Here is a 22,664-nt window from a genome sequence, read left to right as displayed (position 1 = left end):
GCGAGTCAGACTTTCTGACTCCAGCCGTCCTTGAAATATATATATATATATATATATATATATATATATATATATATATTTTGAAGGCTCTGACAACGTCGAACAACTTGGAGTCCTCCAAGTCGCTAGAAGCCGCAGGCACCACAATAGGTTGGTTCAGGTGAAACGCTGATACCACCTTAGGGAGAAACTGAGGACGCGTCCGCAGTTCTGCCCTGTCCCAATGGAAAAACAGATATGGCTTTTGTACGAAAAAACCGCCAATTCTGACACTCTCCTGGCCGAAGCCAGGGCCAGTAGCATGGTCACTTTCCATGTAAGATATTTCAAATCCACCGATTTGAGTGGCTCAAACCAATGGGATTTGAGGAATCCCAAAACTACATTGAGATCCCACGGTGCCACTGGAGGCACAACCGGGGCTGTATATGTAGTACTCCTTTGACAAAAGCTTGGACTTCAGGAACTGAAGCCAATTCTTTCTGGAAGAAAATCGACAGGGCCGAAATTTGAACCTTAATGGACCCCAATTTGAGGCCCATAGACAATCCTGTTTGCAGGAAATGTAGGAATCGACCCAGTTGAAATTCCTCCGTCGGAGCCCTCTCCTTCAGGATCCGACGTTCAACCGCAATGCCGTCAAACGCAGCCGCGGTAAGTCTAGAGGTAGAGTGCACGGATCCTCCGTGCGCATCTCTTGAAGTTCCGGGTACCAAGTCTTTCTTGGCAAATCCGGAGCCACGAGTATCGTTCTTACTCCCCTTCGCCTTATAATTCTCAGTACCTTGGGTATGAGAGGCAGAGGAGGAAACACATACATTGACTGGTACACCCATGGTGTTACCAACGCGTCCACAGCTATTGCCTGAGGGTCTCTTGACCTGGCGCAATACCTGTCCAGTTTTTTGTTGAGGCGGGACGCCATCATGTCCACCTTTGGTTTTTCCCAACGGTTCACAATCATGTGGAAGACTTCTGGATGAAGTCCCCACTCTCCCGGGTGGTGATCATGTCTGCTGAGGAAGTCTGCTTCCCAGTTGTCCACTCCCGGAATGAACACTGCTGACAGTGCTATCACATGATTTTCTGCCCAGTGAAAAATCCTTGCAGCTTCTGCCATTGCCCTCCTGCTTCTTGTGTCGCCCTGTCTGTTTACGTGGGCGACTGCCGTGGTGTTGCCCTACTGGATCAACACCGGCTGACCCTGAAGCAGAGGTCTTGCCAGGCTTAGAGCATTGTAAATTGCCTTTAGCTCCAGTACATTTATGTGAAGTGAAGTCTCCAGGCTTGACCACACTCCCTGGAAATTTCTTCCCTGTGTGACTGCTCCCCAGCCTCTCAGGCTGGCATTCGTGGTCACCAGGACCCAGTCCTGAATGCCGAATCTGCGGCCCTCCAAAAAGGTGAGCACTCTGCAACCACCACAGAAGAGACCCCCTTGTCCTTGGAGACGGGGCTATCCGCTGATGCATCTGAAGATGCGATCCGGACCATTTGTCCAGCAGATCCCACTGAAAGGTTCTTGCGTGGAATCTGCCGAATGGAATCGCTTCGTAAGAAGCCATCATTTACCCAGGACTCTTGTGCATTGATGCACTGACACTTTTCCTGGTTTTAGGAGGTTCCTGACTAGCTCGGATAACTCCCTGGCTTTCTCCTCCGGGAGAAAAACCTTTTTCTGAACTGTGTCCAGAATCATCCCTAGGAACAGCAGACGTGTCGTTGGGCTCAGCTGGGATTTTGGAAAATTTTGAATCCACCCGTGCTGTTGCAGCACTACTTGGGTTAGTGCTACACCGGCCTCTAACTGTTCTCTGGATCTTGCCCTTATCAGGAGATCGTCCAAGTAAGGGATAATTAATACGCCTTTTCTTCGAAGAAGAATCATCATTTCGGCCATTACCTTGGTAAAGACCCGGGGTGCCGTGGACAATCCAAACGGCAACGTCTGAAACTGATAGTGACAGTTTTGTACCACGAACCTGAGGTACCCTTGGTTTGAAGGGCAAATTGGGACATGGAGGTAAGCATCCTTGATGTCCAAGGACACCATAAAGTCCCCTTCTTCCAGATTCGCTATCACTGCTCTGAGTGATTTCATCTTGAACTTGAACCTTTGTATGTAAGTGTTCAAAAGATTTCAGACTTAGAATAGGTCTCACCGAGCCATCTGGCTTCGGCACCACAAACAGCGTGGAAAAATACCCCTTTCCTTGTTAGTAGGGGTACCTTGACTATTACTTGCTGGGAATACAGCTTGTGAATAGCTTCCAACACCGTCTCCCTGTCGGAGGGAGATGTTGGTAAAGCAGACTTCAGGAGTCTGCGAGGAAGAGACGTCTCGAATTCCAAACTGTACCCCTGTGATACTACCTGCAGGATCCAGGGGTCGACTTGCGAGTGAGCCCACTGCGCGCTGAAATTCTTGAGATGACCCCCCCACCGGACCTGAGTGCGCTTGTAAGGCCCCAGCGACATGCTGAGGACTTTTCAGAAGCGGGGGAGTGCTTCTGCTCCTGGGAAGGAGCTGCTTGCTGCAGTCTCTTACCCTTTCCTTTGCCTCGGGCAGATATGAATGTCCTTTTGCCCGCTTGTTCTTATGAGAACGAAAGGATTGAGGCTGAAAAGACGGTGTCTTTTTCTGTTGGGAGATGACCTGAGGTAAAAAAGGTGGATTTTCCGGCTGTTGCCGTGGCCACCAAGTCCGATAGACCGACCCCAAATAAATCCTCCCCTTTATACGGCAAACTTCCATATGCCGCTTGGAATCCGCATCACCTGACCACTGTCGCGTCCATAAACTTCTTCTGGCAGAAATGGACAGCGCACTTACCCTTGATGCCAGAGTGCAAATATCCCTCTGTGCATCTCGCATATAAAGAAAATGCATCCTTTAAATGCTCTATAGTCAATAAAATATTGTTGCTATTCAGGGTATCAATATTTCCAGTCAGAGATTCCGACCAAACCCCCCCAGCACTGCACATCCATGCTGGGGCGATTGCTGGTCGCAGTATAACATCAGTATGTGTGTATATACTTTTTAGAGTATTTTCCAGCCTCCTATCAGCTGGATCTTTGAGGGCGGCCGTATCAGGAGACGGTAACGCCACTTGTTTTGATAAGCGTGCGAGCGCCTTATCTACCCTAGAGGGTGTTTCCCAGCGCGCCCTAACCTCTGGCGGGAAAGGGTATAATGCCAATAACTTCTCTGAAATTAGCAACTTCCTATCGGGGGTAACCCACGCTTCATCACACACTTCAATCAATTCATCTGATTCAGGAAAAACTACAGGTAGTTTTTTCACACCCCACATAATACCCATTTTTGTGGTACTTGTAGTATCAGAAATATGTAACGCCTCCTTCATTGCCGTGATTATGTAACGTGTGGCCCTACTGGAAAATACGTTTGTTTCTTCACCGTCGACACTGGAGTCAGTGTCTGTGTCGACCGACTGAGGTAACGGGCGTTTTAAAGCCCCTGACGGTGTTTGAGACGCCTGGACAGGTACTAATTGGTTTGCCGGCCGTCTCATATCGTCAACCGACCTTGTAGCGTGTTGACACTATCACGTAATTCCATAAATAAAGCCATCCATTCCGGTGTCGACTCCCTAGGGGGTGACATCCCATTACAGGCAATTGCTCCGCCTCCACACCAACATCGTCCTCATACCTGTCGACACACACGTACCGACACACAGCACACACACAGGGAATGCTCTGATAGAGGACAGGACCCCACTAGCCCTTTGGGGAGACAGAGGGAGAGTTTGCCAGCACACACACCAAAGCGCTATAATTATACAGGGACAACCTTATAGTAAGTGTTTTCCCTTATAGCAGCTTAATATATAATAATATCGCCAAAAAATGCCCCCCCTCTCTGTTTTAACCCTGTTTCTGTAGTGCAGTGCAGGGGAGAGCCTGGGAGCCTTCCCACCAGAGGATCTGTGTGGGAAAAATGGCGCTGTGTGCGGAGGAGATAGGCCCCGCCCCCTTCACGGCGGGCTCTTCTCCCGTTTTTTTCTGTAATCCTGGCAGGGGTTAAATACATCCATATAGCCCAGGGGCTATATGTGATGTATTTTTAGCCAGTAAAGGTAATTACATTGCTGCCCAGGGCGCCCCCCCCAGCGCCCTGCACCCTCAGTGACCGCGGTGTGAAGTATGCTGAGAGCAATGGCGCACAGCTGCAGTGCTGTGCGCTACCTTAAGAAGACTGGGAAGTCTTCAGCCGCCGATTTCTGGACCTCTTCTCTCTTCAGCATCTGTAAGGGGGCCGGCGGCGCGGCTCCGGTGACCCATCCAGGCTGTACCTGTGATCGTCCCTCTGGAGCTAGTGTCCAGTAGCCTAAGAAGCCAATCCATCCTGCACGCAGGTGAGTTCGCTTCTTCTCCCCTTAGTCCCGCGTTGCAGTGAGCCTGTTGCCAGCAGGACTCACTGAAAATAAAAAAACTTAACAAACTTTTATTCTAAGCAGCTCTTTAGGAGAGCCACCTAGATTGCACCCTTCTCGGCCGGGCACAAAAACCTAACTGAGGCTTGGGGGAGGGTCATAGGGGGAGGAGCCAGTGCACACCACCTAGTGGTCAAACTTTTAATTTTGTGCCCTGTCTCCTGCGGAGCCGCTATTCCCCATGGTCCTGACGGAGTCCCCAGCATCCACTTAGGACGTCAGAGAAATGTAGATTTCTGGATAGGTTTGAATGTAGATATATCATTGTGTACCAAGTAATCCTTCAGGTTCCTGTTCTTAGTATAACTAGGCAATAGGGACATGTCCCTGAAGGTACTTGTTTCACTATCTGATGCGATAATAGACCACGCCTCCCTTGTGTGTTTAGAGATCTCCCCACTAATAGTCGAGTATCTCTGAACAAAGGGGATTTTGTTTTGCATCTTATCTGCCTTGGCATTCGATTTTTGGAGTAAATCCTTTCTGTCTAGACTTAACACCTTTGCTTTAGTTTTCATTAGTTCATCCCAATTATATCCCCTCAATTGGAAATTACGGGCCATACCATCTATCTCTAACTCTGTATTCACAATATTATCGGAGATTCTGTGAGCCCTTAAGAACTGGGAGTATGGTAAACTGTATTTGATTGTAGCAGGGTGAAAGCTAGACGCCTGCAAAAGGGTATTTTTATCTGTTGGTTTTTTATAGAGCCCAGTATGTAACCGTCCCTCTGACAGAGTAATTTGGACATCCAAATAATTCACGTGTACCTCACTGATTGTAGCAGTGAATTTAATGTTTGCATCTCTTTGATTGATCTCTAAGATCAATTGATTAAGGGATTCCCTGGTCCCAGACCACATAAGAAGCAGGTCATCTATGTAGCGAACAAAGAATATTATTCTTTTAGCGCTACTTGGGTTGGAGAAGAATAATTCTTTTTCTATTTCGAACATAAAGCAGTTCGCAAATGCCGGGGATACACAACTACCCATTGCGCACCCCTGCAGTTGTTCGAACCACCTGCTGTCGAACAAGAAATAATTATGTGTCAGGGTCAGTCTCAACAATTCCAGAAAGAATTGTAAATCCGGGCCCTGATATGCAGAGCTGCTAGATAACAGACGTCTGGCTGCCTCTATACCTCTCTCGTGTGGGATGTTCGTATAGAGGCTGACCACATCCAAGGTGCACAATATAGTGTCAGCAGGAAGATCTGGTAATGACTGCAATTTAGTAATTAATGAAGTGGTGTCCTTAAGGTACGTAGACTGTGCCTGAATCACAGGCTGAAAATAAAAATCTAAATATTGTGACACCTTATAAAACACCGAATTGCGGGCTGAAATGATAGGACGACCCGGTGGCTCCATCGCATCTTTATGAATTTTTGGTATTGTATAAAAGATGGGTGCCACCGGGAATGCCTGAATCAGTGCCTCCCGCAGTGCTCCAGAAATTAAACCCTCCTGTACTGCTTCCTCTAACCTGTTTTTAAGTTCACAATTATACATGTCCGTTGGATCTGCCAACAAACTTCTATATACCGAAGTATCTAGTAATTGTTTGTAAGCTTCCTTTTTATATTGGCATAAATTCTGTACAACAATACCGCCCCCCTTGTCGGCGGGGCGTATAACTATGCTCTGATCTTTGCTCAAATTATTCAAAGCTTCTCTTTCCCCTTTCGATAAATTAGACCTCTGCTTTTGATGGAATTTAGCTGATTCAGCACAAGGCGCGGGAAGCAAAACCAAAGAATCTACAAAAAAAACAACCACCAAGATGAAGAAAACAACGTGATTTTTAATCTATCAGGACGGGTGTTATCTGCAGATGAACTCTCAGTATTGGGTAAAGGTCTGTCTTTCATACCAACTACTGATTTTAATGATTTCCAGTGGAAGATTGATTCTTACAACGTCAATAGAAGGCTGCGGCTGAAAGAACACTTTTCAACACAACCACAGCTAGTCAAGAGGTCGGACATACCTAGCTCACTGAAGAAACGCTCGAACTTTGATCCTGTTACATCTAATACTTCACTCAAATGTTTTGCCAGAGTCTTAGACTCAAAAGTAGGGGAATCAGCTAAATTCCATCAAAAGCAGAGGTCTAATTTATCAAAAGGGGAAAGAGAAGCTTTGAATAATTTGAGCAAAGATCAGAGCATAGTTATACGCCCCGCCGACAAGGGGGGCGGTATTGTTGTACAGAATTTATGCCAATATAAAAAGGAAGCTTACAAACAATTACTAGATACTTCGGTATATAGAAGTTTGTTGGCAGATCCAACGGACATGTATAATTGTGAACTTAAAAACAGGTTAGAGGAAGCAGTACAGGAGGGTTTAATTTCTGGAGCACTGCGGGAGGCACTGATTCAGGACTTCCCGGTGGCACCCATCTTTTATACAATACCAAAAATTCATAAAGATGCGATGGAGCCACCGGGTCGTCCTATCATTTCAGCCCGCAATTCGGTGTTTTATAAGGTGTCACAATATTTAGATTTTTATTTTCAGCCTGTGATTCAGGCACAGTCTACGTACCTTAAGGACACCACTTCATTAATTACTAAATTGCAGTCATTACCAGATCTTCCTGCTGACACTATATTGTGCACCTTGGATGTGGTCAGCCTCTATACGAACATCCCACACGAGAGAGGTATAGAGGCAGCCAGACGTCTGTTATCTAGCAGCTCTGCATATCAGGGCCCGGATTTACAATTCTTTCTGGAATTGTTGAGACTGACCCTGACACATAATTATTTCTTGTTCGACAGCAGGTGGTTCGAACAACTGCAGGGGTGCGCAATGGGTAGTTGTGTATCCCCGGCATTTGCGAACTGCTTTATGTTCGAAATAGAAAAATAATTATTCTTCTCCAACCCAAGTAGCGCTAAAAAAAATAATATTCTTTGTTCGCTACATAGATGACCTGCTTCTTATGTGGTCTGGGACCAGGAAATCCCTTAATCAATTGATCTTAGAGATCAATCAAAGAGATGCAAACATTAAATTCACTGCTACAATCAGTGAGGTACACGTGAATTATTTGGATGTCCAAATTACTCTGTCAGAGGGACGGTTACATACTGGGCTCTATAAAAAACCAACAGATAAAAATACCCTTTTGCAGGCGTCTAGCTTTCACCCTGCTACAATCAAATACAGTTTACCATACTCCCAGTTCTTAAGGGCTCACAGAATCTCCGATAATATTGTGAATACAGAGTTAGAGATAGATGGTATGGCCCGTAATTTCCAATTGAGGGGATATAATTGGGATGAACTAATGAAAACTAAAGCAAAGGTGTTAAGTCTAGACAGAAAGGATTTACTCCAAAAATCGAATGCCAAGGCAGATAAGATGCAAAACAAAATCCCCTTTGTTCAGAGATACTCGACTATTAGTGGGGAGATCTCTAAACACACGAGGGAGGCGTGGTCTATTATCGCATCAGATAGTGAAACAAGTACCTTCAGGGACATGTCCCTATTGCCTAGTTATACTAAGAACAGGAACCTGAAGGATTACTTGGTACACAATGATATATCTACATTCAAACCTATCCAGAAATCTACATTTTTGACTAAAAAACCGGGGTGTTATAGATGTGTGGGCTGCACAACGTGCAGCTATATGGAGGTGGGCCCTTGGTTTTCACATCCTCAGACTGGGAAATTTATAAAAATAGATAAAATATTGACTTGTACTTGCACCCATGTGATTTATTTTATAAGATGCCCTTGTGGGCTTTTTTATGTGGGTAAAACCACACGACAATTTCGTGAGAGAATGGCCATGCATAGGTCTGCCATCCGTGCGGCGATTGAGGGGCAGAGCCAGGCACAACCAGTGGCCAGGCATTTCGCCAAGTTCAGGCAAGGGTTGGCGACCCTTAAATATAAAATTATAGACCAACAACCTAAAAACATTCGGGGAGGTGATAGAAATAGGTTATTATTGCAACGGGAAGCTAGGTGGATACACCGCTTAAACACTGTTGCCCCGGGTGGGCTAAATGAGCAGTTCAGTTTAAATTGTTTCACTGATTAAAAGACAGCATTAGCTAGTTATAGAAGATTGGTCTATATGAGTTATGAATATTTTGCCACTTTTGTTTATATGCAATTGGATATCTGGTAACCAATGGATTTGCTTGGGATGTACTATAAGTTAATATCACATGTTTTATTGTTATAGTTGGTTCCCATGGTGACCGGGACGTCGACGGGGAGGAGCGATCGGACGAGTGGTGCAGCTTGATGACGTCATCCGTCCCCCGCCGGCGTGGCCGAGCCAGGGACGCAATGCACGGGTGATGGTGGAGGATATAAAGGTATGTGTATTACAATGTTTATACTGTTCTGACGAAAGATATAAATCTGAAACGTTAACAAGAGATAAGAGCTTGGTCTCTTCCTTTCTTATCTGCTGTACAAGTCCCGATTGAGTGCCGCCGGTATACAGATTGAAATATATATATATATATATATATATATATATATATATATATATATATATATATATATATATATCTCTATCACATACATAGTAGCTGGCACTCACTGGATCCATAATGATATAGCGTATCCTGGTGCCCTCACATGCTGGTATCCCCAGCAGTATGTACACAACAAGCAGGTGCGGCACTCAGGAAAAAATGACAGACTCAGGAAAGTTGTATATCAACGTTTCGGTGTATTACCGTCTTCAGGATATAAAATACAAACAAACAAAATCTTACCTTAAATTGCTACCTCACCCAGTGAAAAGCAGGCAGTGTCTGACGTGCATCCACGGCCGCCGCCGGACCGGAAGCGAGGCGCAGCTCACGTCAGCATTACCCACAACGGCATGTCCGCGCTTCAGCTGTGCGGCGCATGCTTGTGACATCACCATCACCATAACAACCACAATGTACACAACAACATCACTGAAAGAGAAAGTAACATAGCGTATAGTATAATCATATCTGCAGGGTATACTCATGCATGTATCTACATTCCTGCTTTGATTGAGAGCATCAGGCAATAATTATTGTATGGTTCTAAATATATTATGCCAGCACAAAACAATTTCAGATCATTAATCAATCTGCACAATGATTCTGACTGCCCAGTAAAACTTACAGTAGAGATGAGTCAATCACAGATTCACTTTCTGGATGTTCAGATTACAGTAACTCCAGAAGGATTGACTACATCTGTATTTAATAAACCTACAGACCGCAACACTATTTTACATATCAACAGTAACCACCCACGTGAACTTAAATTAGGTTTACCTTACTCTCAGATGATAAGAACACGTAGAATTAACTCTGATCCAGATGAGGCGTGTAGGCAACTTGATGAAATGGTACAGAAATTTGTGGAGCGCGGCTATGATTACAGGAATTTATGTAATATCAAAGATAAGGTTCTTAAACTTGACAGGTCCACTCTATTACAGAAAAAGGTAAAGGGAATGTCATCTGATAGATTCCCGTTTGTAAGTAGATACAATGATTTATCCCCTGATATCAAAAAAATTACTAAGAACAGATGGCCAATCGTACAATCAGATAGGTCCCTTCATTTAGGACAACAGATGATAATGCCATGTTATACCCGCGAGAAAAATCTTAGGGACTTACTTGTTCGTACTGATATTAGTGACCCCAATAAAGCCACTCACTTTTTAGCTAATAAAAAATGGGGATGTTTCAGATGTACATGTGCTACATGCAGCTTCATGATTCCGGGGGATAAGTTCCCACACCCACATTCCATTAGGATGTACCAAATCAGACACCATCTCACCTGTAATAGTACATATGTGGTGTATCAGATTATCTGTCCTTGCGGACTTTCTTACATTGGGAAGACCCAATGCAAATTTAAAGAGAGAATGTCGGCACATCGGTCGGCAATTAGAGCGGCCATTAATAGTGGTAAGAGCGAACAACCAGTTGCCCGACACTTTCTAGTAAATAGACACAGTATATCAAGCCTAAAGTATAGAATGATCGATCACATCCCCCCCTTACGCAGAGGTGGTGATCGTAATCGACTTCTACTTAAACGTGAAACAGAATGGATACATAGATTGGAAACAGTTAGTCCTCGAGGACTTAATGAAACAATCACGTGGTCTATGTTCATATGAAACCTCATTAAATTGTTTGTGCTGGCATAATATATTTAGAACCATACAATAATTATTGCCTGATGCTCTCAATCAAAGCAGGAATGTAGATACATGCATGAGTATACCCTGCAGATATGATTATACTATACGCTATGTTACTTTCTCTTTCAGTGATGTTGTTGTGTACATTGTGGTTGTTATGGTGATGGTGATGTCACAAGCATGCGCCGCACAGCTGAAGCGCGGACATGCCGTTGTGGGTAATGCTGACGTGAGCTGCGCCTCGCTTCCGGTCCGGCGGCGGCCGTGGATGCACGTCAGACACTGCCTGCTTTTCACTGGGTGAGGTAGCAATTTAAGGTAAGATTTTATATATATATATATATATATATATATATATATATATATATATATATATATATATATATATATATATATATATATAATGACCAGATTCCCACTCACTGCGCTCAAAATGCCCCCCTCCTCTTTTTTCCAGCCTGAATGTTCAGCAGGGGAGAGACCAGGGAGCCAGCGTTTTCCTCATGCAGCTTCTGTGGAGAAAATGGCGCTGGTTAGTGCTGGGGATCAAGCTCCGCCCACCCGACGGCGGGCTTCGGTCCCAGTGATTTTTTTATAGAAAATGGCGGGGGATCGTAGAATTACTGCCCAGCAGGCTAATCTACCTTGTCAGTGCCCAAATGTGAGGTTTATTGCTGCCCAGGGTGCCCCCCCCACCTGCGCCCTGCACCCTGCCGTGCTGCTGTGTGTGTGTGAATGGGAGCAATGGCCCTTACCTCATGAAGATCTGATGTCTTCTGCCTTCTCATACTCACCCGGCTTCTATCTTCGGCATCTGTCACCAGGATGGCGGCGCGGCTCCGGGACGAACCCCAGGTGAGACCTGTGTTCCGACTCCCTCTGGAGCTAATGGTGTCCAGTAGCCTTAGAAGCAGTGCCCAACTTGACAAGCCAGCTCTGCTTCTCTCTCCTCGGTTCCACGATGCAGGGAGCCTGTTGCCAACAGGACTCCCTGAAAATAAAAAACCTAACAAAATTATTTTTCCACAGAAAACTCTGGAGAGCTCTCTGCAGTGCACCTATTCTCCTCTGGGCACAAGATCTAACTGAGGTCTGGAGGAGGGGCATAGAGGGAGGAGCCAGTGCACACCCATAGTCAAAGTTCTTTTTAGGTGCCCTATCTCATGCGGAGCCCGTCTTTACCCCATGGTCCTTACGGAGTCCCCAGCATCCTCTAGGACGTAAGAGAAAAGTTAATAGGATTTTGGTACCTACCGGTAAATCCTCTTCTCGTAGTCCGTAGAGGATGCTGGGGTCCATATTAGTACCATGGGGTATAGACGGGTCCACCAGGATCCATTGGCACTTTAAGAGTTTAACAGTGTGGGCTGGTTCCTCCCTCTATGCCCCTCCTACCAGACCCAGTCTAGAAACTGTGCCGGAGGAGACAACATACTTCGAGAGAAGGAATTACACAGACAGTGGCAAGATTCATACCAGCTCACACAAACAAGGCAAACCCGGCAACCAAGCCGGAAAACTCAGCAACAGCTGAATAACATTACTGAACCAAGTAATAACACAGTACTTAACTAAGAACAAAGCAGTACTGACCAAGTAACCACAGCAGGAAAACTGAGCGCTGAGCGGGCGCCCAGCATCCTCTACAGCGTTGATTTTCAACCTTTTTTTTTACTTGCGACACACCAAACAATATTTTAAAATTGCCAAGGCACACCATCAGTTCCCCACAGAAAAAACAAAACAAAAAACAGACATTGGCCCTCACAGTAAAAAAAACCCCACACATATATTGGCCTACACAGAAAAAACAATCACATTGCTCCCCACATAAATCATGTTGCTCCCTACATAAATTCTATTGCTCCCCACATAAATCAATCACATTGCTCCCCACAATTATTCATATTATTCCCCCCATAAATCCATAAATCCTTATTCTCCCGACATAAATCCTATTGTTCCTCACAGGAGAAATAAAATAACAAATATTAGCCCCTGCCGGTCAACTGTCCTCCTCCCTGTCTCTCAGTGGCGGGGGTTGTTCATAGTGGAGCGCTGCGAATACTAAGCAGCGGGTGGTCGGACAGGTGTGGATGCGAGTGGGCAAGGAAAGCCGTGCATGCAGGCAGGAACTGGTAGATGTGTATGCAGGTGGGTCGGCTGGCTGGGTGGTGAGACGCAGCATCTGTGACCTATGATATCACACCGCCGCGTCTTCAAGGCATAGGTCACGGTCGGAGCATGACTGATCCTCTAAGAAGAGCCCGAGCCAACAGTTCACTCTGAAGGTGCAGGAAGCTGCTCTGGCTCCACGGCACACTAGTGTGCCACGGCACACTGGTTGAAAAAGCCTGCTCTACAGACTACGAGAAAGGATTTACCGGTAGGTAATTAAAATACTATTTTCTCTTACGTCCTAGAGGATGCTGGTGTTAGGTTCCTGGTGCTCAGAACAAGGGAGATGTTGCGTAGTGAGTCCTGAGCACCAGAACGTGACGCTGAAATCAGGTGTTGTGTGGAAATAGCCCCTAGCACCCTACCTCCATTGTTTCACCCGTGTGGTCAGTTCACGCCTGAGTGACTATGGTTTCTTGGGCCCACGGCAGCCGCGTTTGAAGGGCGGATTAGGTCTGCCCAACTCCGATGCCCCCAGGTCTTAGATTGAGACAAGGCGTGAACCGAGACAGGATAATAACAAGGGGACCTAAACTAAAACAAACAGAAGGCTAGGGGCTACTAACAACCCTAAACCTAAATATATGTGCGGCACGCCGCCAAAGGAATAGAACAACAAAGGAAATGCTTGTCCACTCGCCGACACAATACCGTTGTGTACCGGCGGTGACAGCACAAGCAGAACCCTCTGCAAAACACCAGAAACAAATTATAACCAAAGAATACTGCTGCCTAGGCCGACGGACGCGGCAAAGCCGCTACTCACGGAACCGGTACAAATACTGGCAAACGGACAGGAACCCCCAATGTAGCCGACACAGACTCTCAGAACTGGAGGACAGGCAGAATCCCAAACGACAGACCGGTGGACACCAAGAAGCCAGATACTCGACCAAGCACAGACAAAGCCACAGGACTGCTGGACAGGAATGCTTCACGGCAGGACACTGGAACCGACACTGGAAGCGACACTGGAAGCGACACAGGAAGCAGCTAGACAGACACTGCTAGACAGGAGCTTCAGGAACTGGCAGGGACTAACTCAGAACTCAAGAACTCTGGAACCTTGGAAATATCACCAGCCCCTGTGAATTGCACTGAGCCATAATATAACGGAGAGTCTTAATTAATTATGTTGTGCAGCTGCCCTGCTGCACAACTGAGAGGTGCAATCAACAGACAGGTGAGGCTGAACACAAGGGAACAAGCTGCAATCACACAGACTCACCACCGGCAGCAAACAAGAGTCTTCTAAAAACCACAGCAACGGGAAATCCTGGCCTGCAAGACAACTATAAACATAGAATAGGAATGAACCACTACCTGTGGTTCATAACACTACCCTCTCCTTAAGGGTGAGCTCCGAACACCCCATGACACCCACGGGGAACATAAACAGAAGTATAACATAAAATACATAACCAAAATGCAAAACAGGAATGAGCCACAGCCGTGGCTCATAACAGTAGCCCCCCCTTGAGGAGGGGTCAAAGGACTCCAAAATTCAGACTTTCCAAAACAAGGGATACAAAAAAAAAAAAACCTGACACACTGGTCTAACAGAAACAAGCTGTGGCAACAGCTTGTAACGGTGTTCCCCCCTTGACGGTGGCCACTGGACACAAGACAAGGAAAAAAAATCTTTCTTTTTTTTTTATATCAAGGCAAGAGTCAATAATTATTTATTTTTCTTCTTCTTAGTTTTACAAAGTTCTTGAGGTCTGACCAAGGTAATTCCCCAAACATTGTCTGAACTGATGGTACCTCCCAGTAAGGCTGGGTTCAAATCAGAGATTGGTTTCCTTGGGAGCTGAACTTTCAGGCAAAGTACTACTCTTAGAAGAAGACAGAAAAGCACATCCTGTAGTCAAAGCAATGGGCTGAGATTTTTGTGCAGAGTTTACAGTATACAGTGGACTCAGCAAATAAGATGGGTGACCTAGAGGAACCTGAACCAATTTCTTTGGAACCATATCTTTTAATAACTGCATCACTGAATGCTGGGGGATCCAGAAGAATGGGATCTTCAGTTTTCATTAGGCTGGTCGCCCACTCAAAAGGCTCTCCTCTAAAGGAATATATCAGATAGAGCACAAGGTTCTCTGACGTGATGCCCAGAAATGGTCTAGACAACAAAATGGTGTAATAGTGTTTGTAAAGCGCCAAAAATTGGACTAAGAACCCATCGAAGATTATAGATGTTGAGAGTCAGGATCTGCTTCCTTCCCATCTGACTGACTAGAGTGCTTTGCTAGGACCTGGTCACTATTGACCTTACTCGAGGCTGAGACTTTCTGAACCCCACCCGGGGCAGTGACTTTCTGAACCCCACCCGGGGCAGTGACTTTCTGAACCCCACCCGGGGCAGTGACTTTCTGAACCCCACCCGGGGCAGTGACTTTCTGAACCCCACCCGGGGCAGTGACTTTCTGAACCCCACCCGGGGCAGTGACTTTCTGGAACCCCACCCGGGGCAGTGACTTTCTGGAACCCCACCCGGGGCAGTGACTTTCTGGAACCCCACCCGGGGCAGTGGCCTTCGGGAACCCCGCTGGGGCAGTGGCCTTCGGGAACCCCGCTGGGGCAGTGGCCTTCGGGAACCCCGCTGGGGCAGTGGCCTTCGGGAACCCCGCTGGGGCAGTGGCCTTCGGGAACCCCGCTGGGGCAGTGGCCTTCGGGAACCGAGCTGGGGTCAGCACCTCGGATTCTTTTACTGGGAACGAGCCGTCGGCCTCCCTCTCTGGGAACGAGCCGTCGGCCTCCCTCTCTGGGAACGAGCCGTCGGCCTCCCTCTCTGGGAACGAGCCGTCGGCCTCCCTCTCTGGGAACGAGCCGTCGGCCTCCCTCTCTGGGAACGAGCCGTCGGCCTCCCTCTCTGGGAACGAGCCGTCGGCCTCCCTCTCTGAGTCGATAATTATCGAAACTTCTCCCGGGACAATGACTTCCGGGACTTTTGCTGAAGCTATAACCTTCAGAACCTCCACTAACGCAATGCCTCTTGAGTCCTTTCATGGGGAAGCGACTTCTAGACCCTTCTTTGGGGCTTTGTCTCTCGAGACCAAACTTGGGGATATTACTTCAAAGATCCCTTCTGGGGTTTTGCTTCTCGAGTTCCCTTCTAGAACTATGGTTTTAGACACCTTCTCTGGAGTTGCGCTTTTCAAGTCTCTACCTGGGGTAACAGCTTCTGAGACCCCTTCTAGTATTGACACCTGAGCTATAATATTTGATGTCCCTCTATAACTCTGGGCATCGGGTACCGCTCCAGGACTCTGGGCATCGGGTACCGCTCCAGGACTCTGGGCATCGGGTACCGCTCCAGGACTCTGGGCATCGGGTACCGCTCCAGGACTCTGGGCATCGGGTACCGCTCCAGGACCCTGGGCATCGGGTACCGCTCCAGGACCCTGGGCATCGGTTACCGCTCCAGGACCCTGGGCATCGGGTACCGCTCCAGGACCCTGGGCATCGGGTACCGCTCCAGGACCCTGGGCATCGGGTACCGCTCCAGGACCCTGGGCATCGGGTACCGCTCCAGGACCCTGGGCATCGGGTACCGCTCCAGGACCCTGGGCATTGGGTACCGCTCCAGGACCCAGGGCATCGGGCACCGCTCCAGGACCCAGGGCATCGGGCACCGCTCCAGGGGCTTGCAACTCTGCTTCAACAGGAAAATCAAGAGAGGAGAGAAACATTCTCCTTTGATTCCTGAATCTATAATGAGGCTCCCTAGCCCAAGGACCCCAATTATAGGACAGAGTGCTTTTTAGTGTGGGTTGTGTGACAAGTACCTCTGCCACAGTAGAGACAGGAGTAGGTCTTGTATCCTGACTCAACTTGGCCAGAGGGCAGGACTTGTCGCCACACTTTGGCTTGCGCAACTCCCAGGTCTGCAGATAGTGGCCTAAACCCCCACAATAAAGGCATAAATTTGAGTTTCTGCGACGCAGACGCTCCTCTTCCGAGAGCCTGGGCAGCGGAAAACTTTTAAACCTTTTCTCTTTAATTAAACCTGAGGATTCACTTGTCACCACTGTGAGCAAGAGTCTCTTTATAGGATGAACTCTCAACAACTTCTGGCAAAATAAGCAAAATTTTGGTCAGAAGGTTTTGCAGTTGCCTTAAGGATTGCTGCAAAACTTCCAGCCGCTCAGGGTTCAAAGCACTGAAAGCAGAGTTCAGGGCTGAGAGAGATGCTTGCAGGGCTTGCATAGTAGGCATAGGAGGATTTCAAACTAGACAAGACAAGACTAGACACGATTCTAAGACAAGATTCTAGACAAGATTCTTAAGCTGGCCATACATCAGGACGATATCTTTCCAACCAGCCAACTAGTTGGCTGGTTGGAAAGATAATGTGGCAGTGTGTGGGAGCAAACGATTATCAGCCGTTTGCTCCCACACGCTGAAAAACGGACAGAAACGGTCTGTCCAACTAGTTGGGAAAATCAAACCTGTTTGATTTTCCCAACCAATCGTTCAGGTGTAGGGGAAACTTTCCCCCCAACTGAACGATAAGTAGGCGGACACTGCCTGCTAGTGTCCGCCTACTGTGCCGGCAGCATGAAAAGCCCCCCTCCCCCCCCCAATCACCTGTGACAGCGGGCTGTGCAGTGCGGGGTCTGAAAAGGGGGCGGAGCTACACGGAATAGAGGGGCGGAGCTACACGGGACCAGACAGCTTTGCAGTGACGGCCAGCCAGACTTGGTAAGTGGAGGGTGAGAGAGAAGTGTGTGTGTGTGTGTGTGTGTGTGTGTATATATGTGTGTGTTTGTATATATGTGTGTGTGTGTGTTTGTATATATGTGTGTGTGTGTGTTTGTATATATGTGAAGTGTGTGTGTGTGTGTGGTGGAGATGTGTGTGTGTGTGCAAGGTGGGGTGTGTGTGTGTGTCTGTATATATGTGTGAATTGTGTGAGGTATGTCTGCGTGTGCGCGCTTTATGGACGCCACTGCTAGGGGGGCCATTACATGCAAGGACGCTACTACTATAGGAGGGGCATTACGTATAAGGACGCTACTACTATAGGGGGGGCATTACGTATAAGGACGCTACTATTGCTGGGGGGGGGGGGGCATTACATATAACGATACTACTGCTGGGGGGGCATTATGTATAAGGACGCTACTATTACTGGGGGGGCATTACCTATAACAATGCTACTACTACTGGGGGGCATTATGTATAAGAACGCTACTACTACATGGGGGCATTACATATAACGATGCTACTACTACTACTGGGGGGGCATTATGTATAAGAACGCTACTACTACAGGGGGGCATTACATATAACGATGCTACTACTACTGGGGGGGCATTATGTATAAGGAGGCTACTAATACTGGGGGGGCATTACATATAAGGACGCTACTACTGGGGGGCATTATGTATAAGGACGGTGCTACTACTACTGGGAGGGCATTACATGTAAGGATGCTACTACTACTGGGGGGGCATTATGTATAAGGGCGGTACTACTACTGGGGGAACATTACGTATAAGGATGCTACTACTACAGGGGTGGCATTACGTATAAGGACGCTGGATCAGATGAGTATAATTATCTTTTATTTTCAGGTACTCGTGGATTCTACTTGGAGAAGAGGACCGACTGCTTCGTGTCAACATAGGTAAGTATGTGTGTGTCGACATGTGTGAAATAAAGTTTTACTGTCACGGTGTGTGTCTCCTGTTTTTATTTGGGTATTTTTTTTCCATTAGAACTGCAGGTACCAGTGGGCCCGTTTTTCTCCCGCATGCTGGTACTTGTGGTTCTCCAAGTACCAGCTTGCGGGGGAGGCTTGCTGGGACTTGTAGTACTACTGGAAAAAACAATATTCTTTAAATTTTCTCAAGGCTATCAGCCCCCCATCCGCAGCCTTTGGATGGGGGGGGGAGACAGCCTCGGGCTTCACCCCTGGCCCTTGGGTGGCTGGGGGGGGGGGAACCCCTTGATTGAAGTGGTCCCCACTCCCCCAGGGTACCCCGGCCAGGGGTGATTAGTTGGATATTTAATGCCATGGCCGCAGGGCACTGTATAAAAGTGACCCCCGGCTGTGGCATTATCTGTCCAGCTAGTGGAGCCTGATGCTGGTGTAAAAAATATGGGGGACCCCTACTCTTTTTGTCCCCCGTATTTTTTGCACCAGCACCAGGCGCAGAGCCCGGTGCTGGTTTTAAAAATACGGGGGATCCCCTGTCCGTTTTTCCCCCGGATTTTTAGAACCAGGACCGGCTCGATGAGCCCGAGGCTGGTTATGCGTTGGAGGGGGGACCCCACGCAATTTTTTTTAGGGTTTTTCCCATTCCATTTAAAAAAAAAATTATATATATATATATATATATATATATATATATATATATATATATAAAAAATCTTTTTAAAAATATATAAATAATACTTGTGCCTCCAAAAAAGAGGGCACCAGGCAAGCTGTACATTTTACTACATTGGGAGTGCCGAATATCTACATCTTATATATATATATATATATATATATATATATATATATTTGTCTTGGTATGCATAGTTCAGTATAAAAATAAGTAAATCTAATAAATGTATGGTGGTGAAAGAAAAGCCCAGTTTCACTGAAAAAAAGACACTTCTGCATGTTTTGAAATTAAAAAACAAAACAAAACTGAAGAACTGTAGGCAGGCACTGTCCGCCTACTTCGGTGACATCACAAGTTGGACAGAAGTTGGAAGGTTGGTTGGTCTGATGAAAAGTTGGTTAGATGTGTGGAGCACTGGTAAAAAGTTGGTGAGATGTGTGGGGCACTGTTTTAGTTGAATAGACAAGTTGGATGGTTGGAAGTTTGGAGTGTTGGAGAAAAGTTGGTCTGATGTATGGCTAGCATTAGACAAGATTCTAGACATGATTCCAAGACATGATTCCAAGACATGATTCCAAGACATGATTCTAAGACATGATTCTAAGACATGATTCTAAGACATGATTCTAAGACATGATTCTTAGACAAGATTCTTAGACAAGATTCTTAGACAAGATTCTAGACAAGACAAGACTGGACTGGATTTTTAAACTAGACAAGACAAGACTGGACTTTTAAACACCGGACTGGATTCTGCACACTGACTTCTAGACAGGACTGGATTCTTGACAGGACTGGATTCTGCACACTGAATTCTAGACAGGACTGGATTCTAAACACCGGACTGGATTCTGCACACTGAGTTCTAGACAGGACTGGATTCTAGACAAGACACTGGACTGGGCCAAAAAAGAAAAAGTTTTATTTCTTTTTTGTTGTATGGCTGGTGATAATTTTAGGTTCCTGGTGCTCAGAACAAGGGAGATGTTGCGTAGTGAGTCCTGAGCACCAGAACGTGATGCTGAAATCAGGTGTTGTGTGGAAATAGCCCCTAGCACCCTACCTCCATTGTTTCACCCGTGTGGTCAGTTCACGCCTGAGTGACTATGGTTTCTTGGGCCCACGGCAGCCGCGTTTGAAGGGCGGATTAGGTCTGCCCAACTCCGATGCCCCCAGGTCTTAGATTGAGACAAGGCGTGAACCGAGACAGGATAATAACAAGGGGACCTCTAACTAAAACAAACAGAAGGCTAGGGGCTACTAACAACCCTAAACCTAAATATATGTGCGGCACGCCGCCAAAGGAATAGAACAACAAAGGAAATGCTTGTCCACTCGCCGACACAATACCGTTGTGTACCGGCGGTGACAGCACAAGCAGAACCCTCTGCAAAACACCAGAAACAAATTATAACCAAAGAATACTGCTGCCTAGGCCGACGGACGCGGCAAAGCCGCTACTCACGGAACCAGTACAAATACTGGCAAACGGACAGGAACCCCCAATGTAGCCGACACAGACTCTCAGAACTGGAGGACAGGCAGAATCCCAAACGACAGACCGGTGGACACCAAGAAGCCAGATACTCGACCAAGCACAGACAAAGCCACAGGACTTCTGGACAGGAATGCTTCACGGCAGGACACTGGAACCGACACTGGAAGCGACACAGGAAGCAGCTAGACAGACACTGCTAGACAGGAGCTTCAGGAACTGGCAGGGACTAACTCAGAACTCAAGAACTCTGGAACCTTGGAAATATCACCAGCCCCTGTGAATTGCACTGAGCCATAATATAACGGAGAGTCTTAATTAATTATGTTGTGCAGCTGCCCTGCTGCACAACTGAGAGGTGCAATCAACAGACAGGTGAGGCTGAACACAAGGGAACAAGCTGCAATCACACAGACTCACCACCGGCAGCAAACAAGAGTCTTCTAAAAACCACAGCAACGGGAAATCCTGGCCTGCAAGACAACTATAAACATAGAATAGGAATGAACCACTACCTGTGGTTCATAACACTACCCTCTCCTTAAGGGTGAGCTCCGAACACCCCATGACACCCACGGGGAACATAAACAGAAGTATAACATAAAATACATAACCAAAATGCAAAACAGGAATGAGCCACAGCCGTGGCTCATAACAGTAGCCCCCCCTTGAGGAGGGGTCAAAGGACCCCAAAATTCAGACTTTCCAAAACAAGGGATACAAAAAAAAAAAAACCTGACACACTGGTCTAACAGAAACAAGCTGTGGCAACAGCTTGTAACGGTGTTCCCCCCTTGACGGTGGCCACTGGACACAAGACAAGGGAAAAAAAAATCTTTTTTTTTTTTTATATCAAGGCAAGAGTCAATAATTATTTATTTTTCTTCTTCTTCTTCTTAGTTTTACAAAGTTCTTGAGGTCTGACCAAGGTAATTCCCCAAACATTGTCTGAACTGATGGTACCTCCCAGTAAGGCTGGGTTCAAATCAGAGATTGGTTTCTTAACCTTGGGAGCTGAACTTTCAGGCAAAGTACTACTCTTAGAAGAAGACAGAAAAGCACATCCTGTAGTCAAAGCAATGGGCTGAGATTTTTGTGCAGAGTTTACAGTATACAGTGGACTCAGCAAATAAGACGGGTGACCTAGAGGTTCATAGATGGCCGTTACATAGATGATCTTTTTATAATTTGGGATGGGGATGCTGATTCTGCTTCTTCTTTTGTTTCCCATCTTAATTCCAATTCTTTTAATTTAATTTTTACACATACTTATCACCCTCACAACACTAATTTCTTGGATATCTCCTTGGAGGTCAGAGGAAATAGAATTTCCACCACCAACTATGTGAAAGATGTGGGTACAGATGCCGATTTACATTTTAAAAGTGGGCATTACATGCCCTGGAAAAAGGGCATCCCAAAAAGCCAATTCTTACGCCTCAGAAGGAATTGTTCTGATTTAACTTCCTTTAATACCCAAGCCAAATCAATGATGGAGGTGTTCCTCAGCAGAGGCTATCCTAAATCACTTATCAAATCAGCATTGGATGAAGTTAGACAATGTGAAAGGGGAGATCTATTAATACAAAAAGATAAGAGGACAAGTAAAACTGTTGCTATGGATGAGATAGCATTTATCTCAACATTTAATAACTGTCACTCAGAAATTAGGAACATCATTTCAAAGAATTATGGGATCTTAAGACAAGACCCACAGCTGTCCCAAATATTACATTCAAAACCCAAATTTATTTTTCGGAAGAACAAATCACTTAAAAATATACTAGCTCCCAGTTATCTTAAAGTCATCAGAGAAAATAAGGAGGGTTCAAGTGGGGGTAACAACTGGCTGAAGAACCATCAGGAAAAGATAAAAGGTTGCTTTAGATGCGGAAAAAATAAGTGTATAACTTGTAACTATATTTCTAATCGAACAAAAACATTCAAGGTTGAAACATCAGATAAATTATTTGAAATTGGGAGTTTTATCAACTGTGACAC

At 46.2% G+C, this 22,664-nt stretch overlaps 1 protein-coding gene across 5 annotated transcripts in view; it reads right to left on the bottom strand.

The window, feature by feature from the left end:
• The window catches only part of LOC135054976 (centromere protein Q-like), a 156,965-nt gene that overhangs the window by 80,581 nt on the left and 53,720 nt on the right, over positions 1-22,664 (bottom strand). Inside the window, exon 2 of one of the 5 annotated variants that reach the window (XM_063958498.1) lies at positions 11,073-11,161. The exons of the other annotated variants lie outside the window; for them this stretch is intronic. The gene's annotated coding sequence lies outside the window, so the exon portion shown is untranslated. The remainder of the gene's footprint in view (positions 1-11,072; positions 11,162-22,664) is intronic. 5 annotated transcript variants of the gene reach the window in all.

Source organism: Pseudophryne corroboree, chromosome 3 (genome assembly GCF_028390025.1).
Source record: "Pseudophryne corroboree isolate aPseCor3 chromosome 3, aPseCor3.hap2, whole genome shotgun sequence".
In the NCBI taxonomy this organism is placed as follows: Eukaryota; Metazoa; Chordata; class Amphibia; order Anura; family Myobatrachidae; genus Pseudophryne; species Pseudophryne corroboree.
Note: the sequence above shows the minus strand (reverse complement) of the source record. Positions and strands in the feature narration are given on the sequence as shown.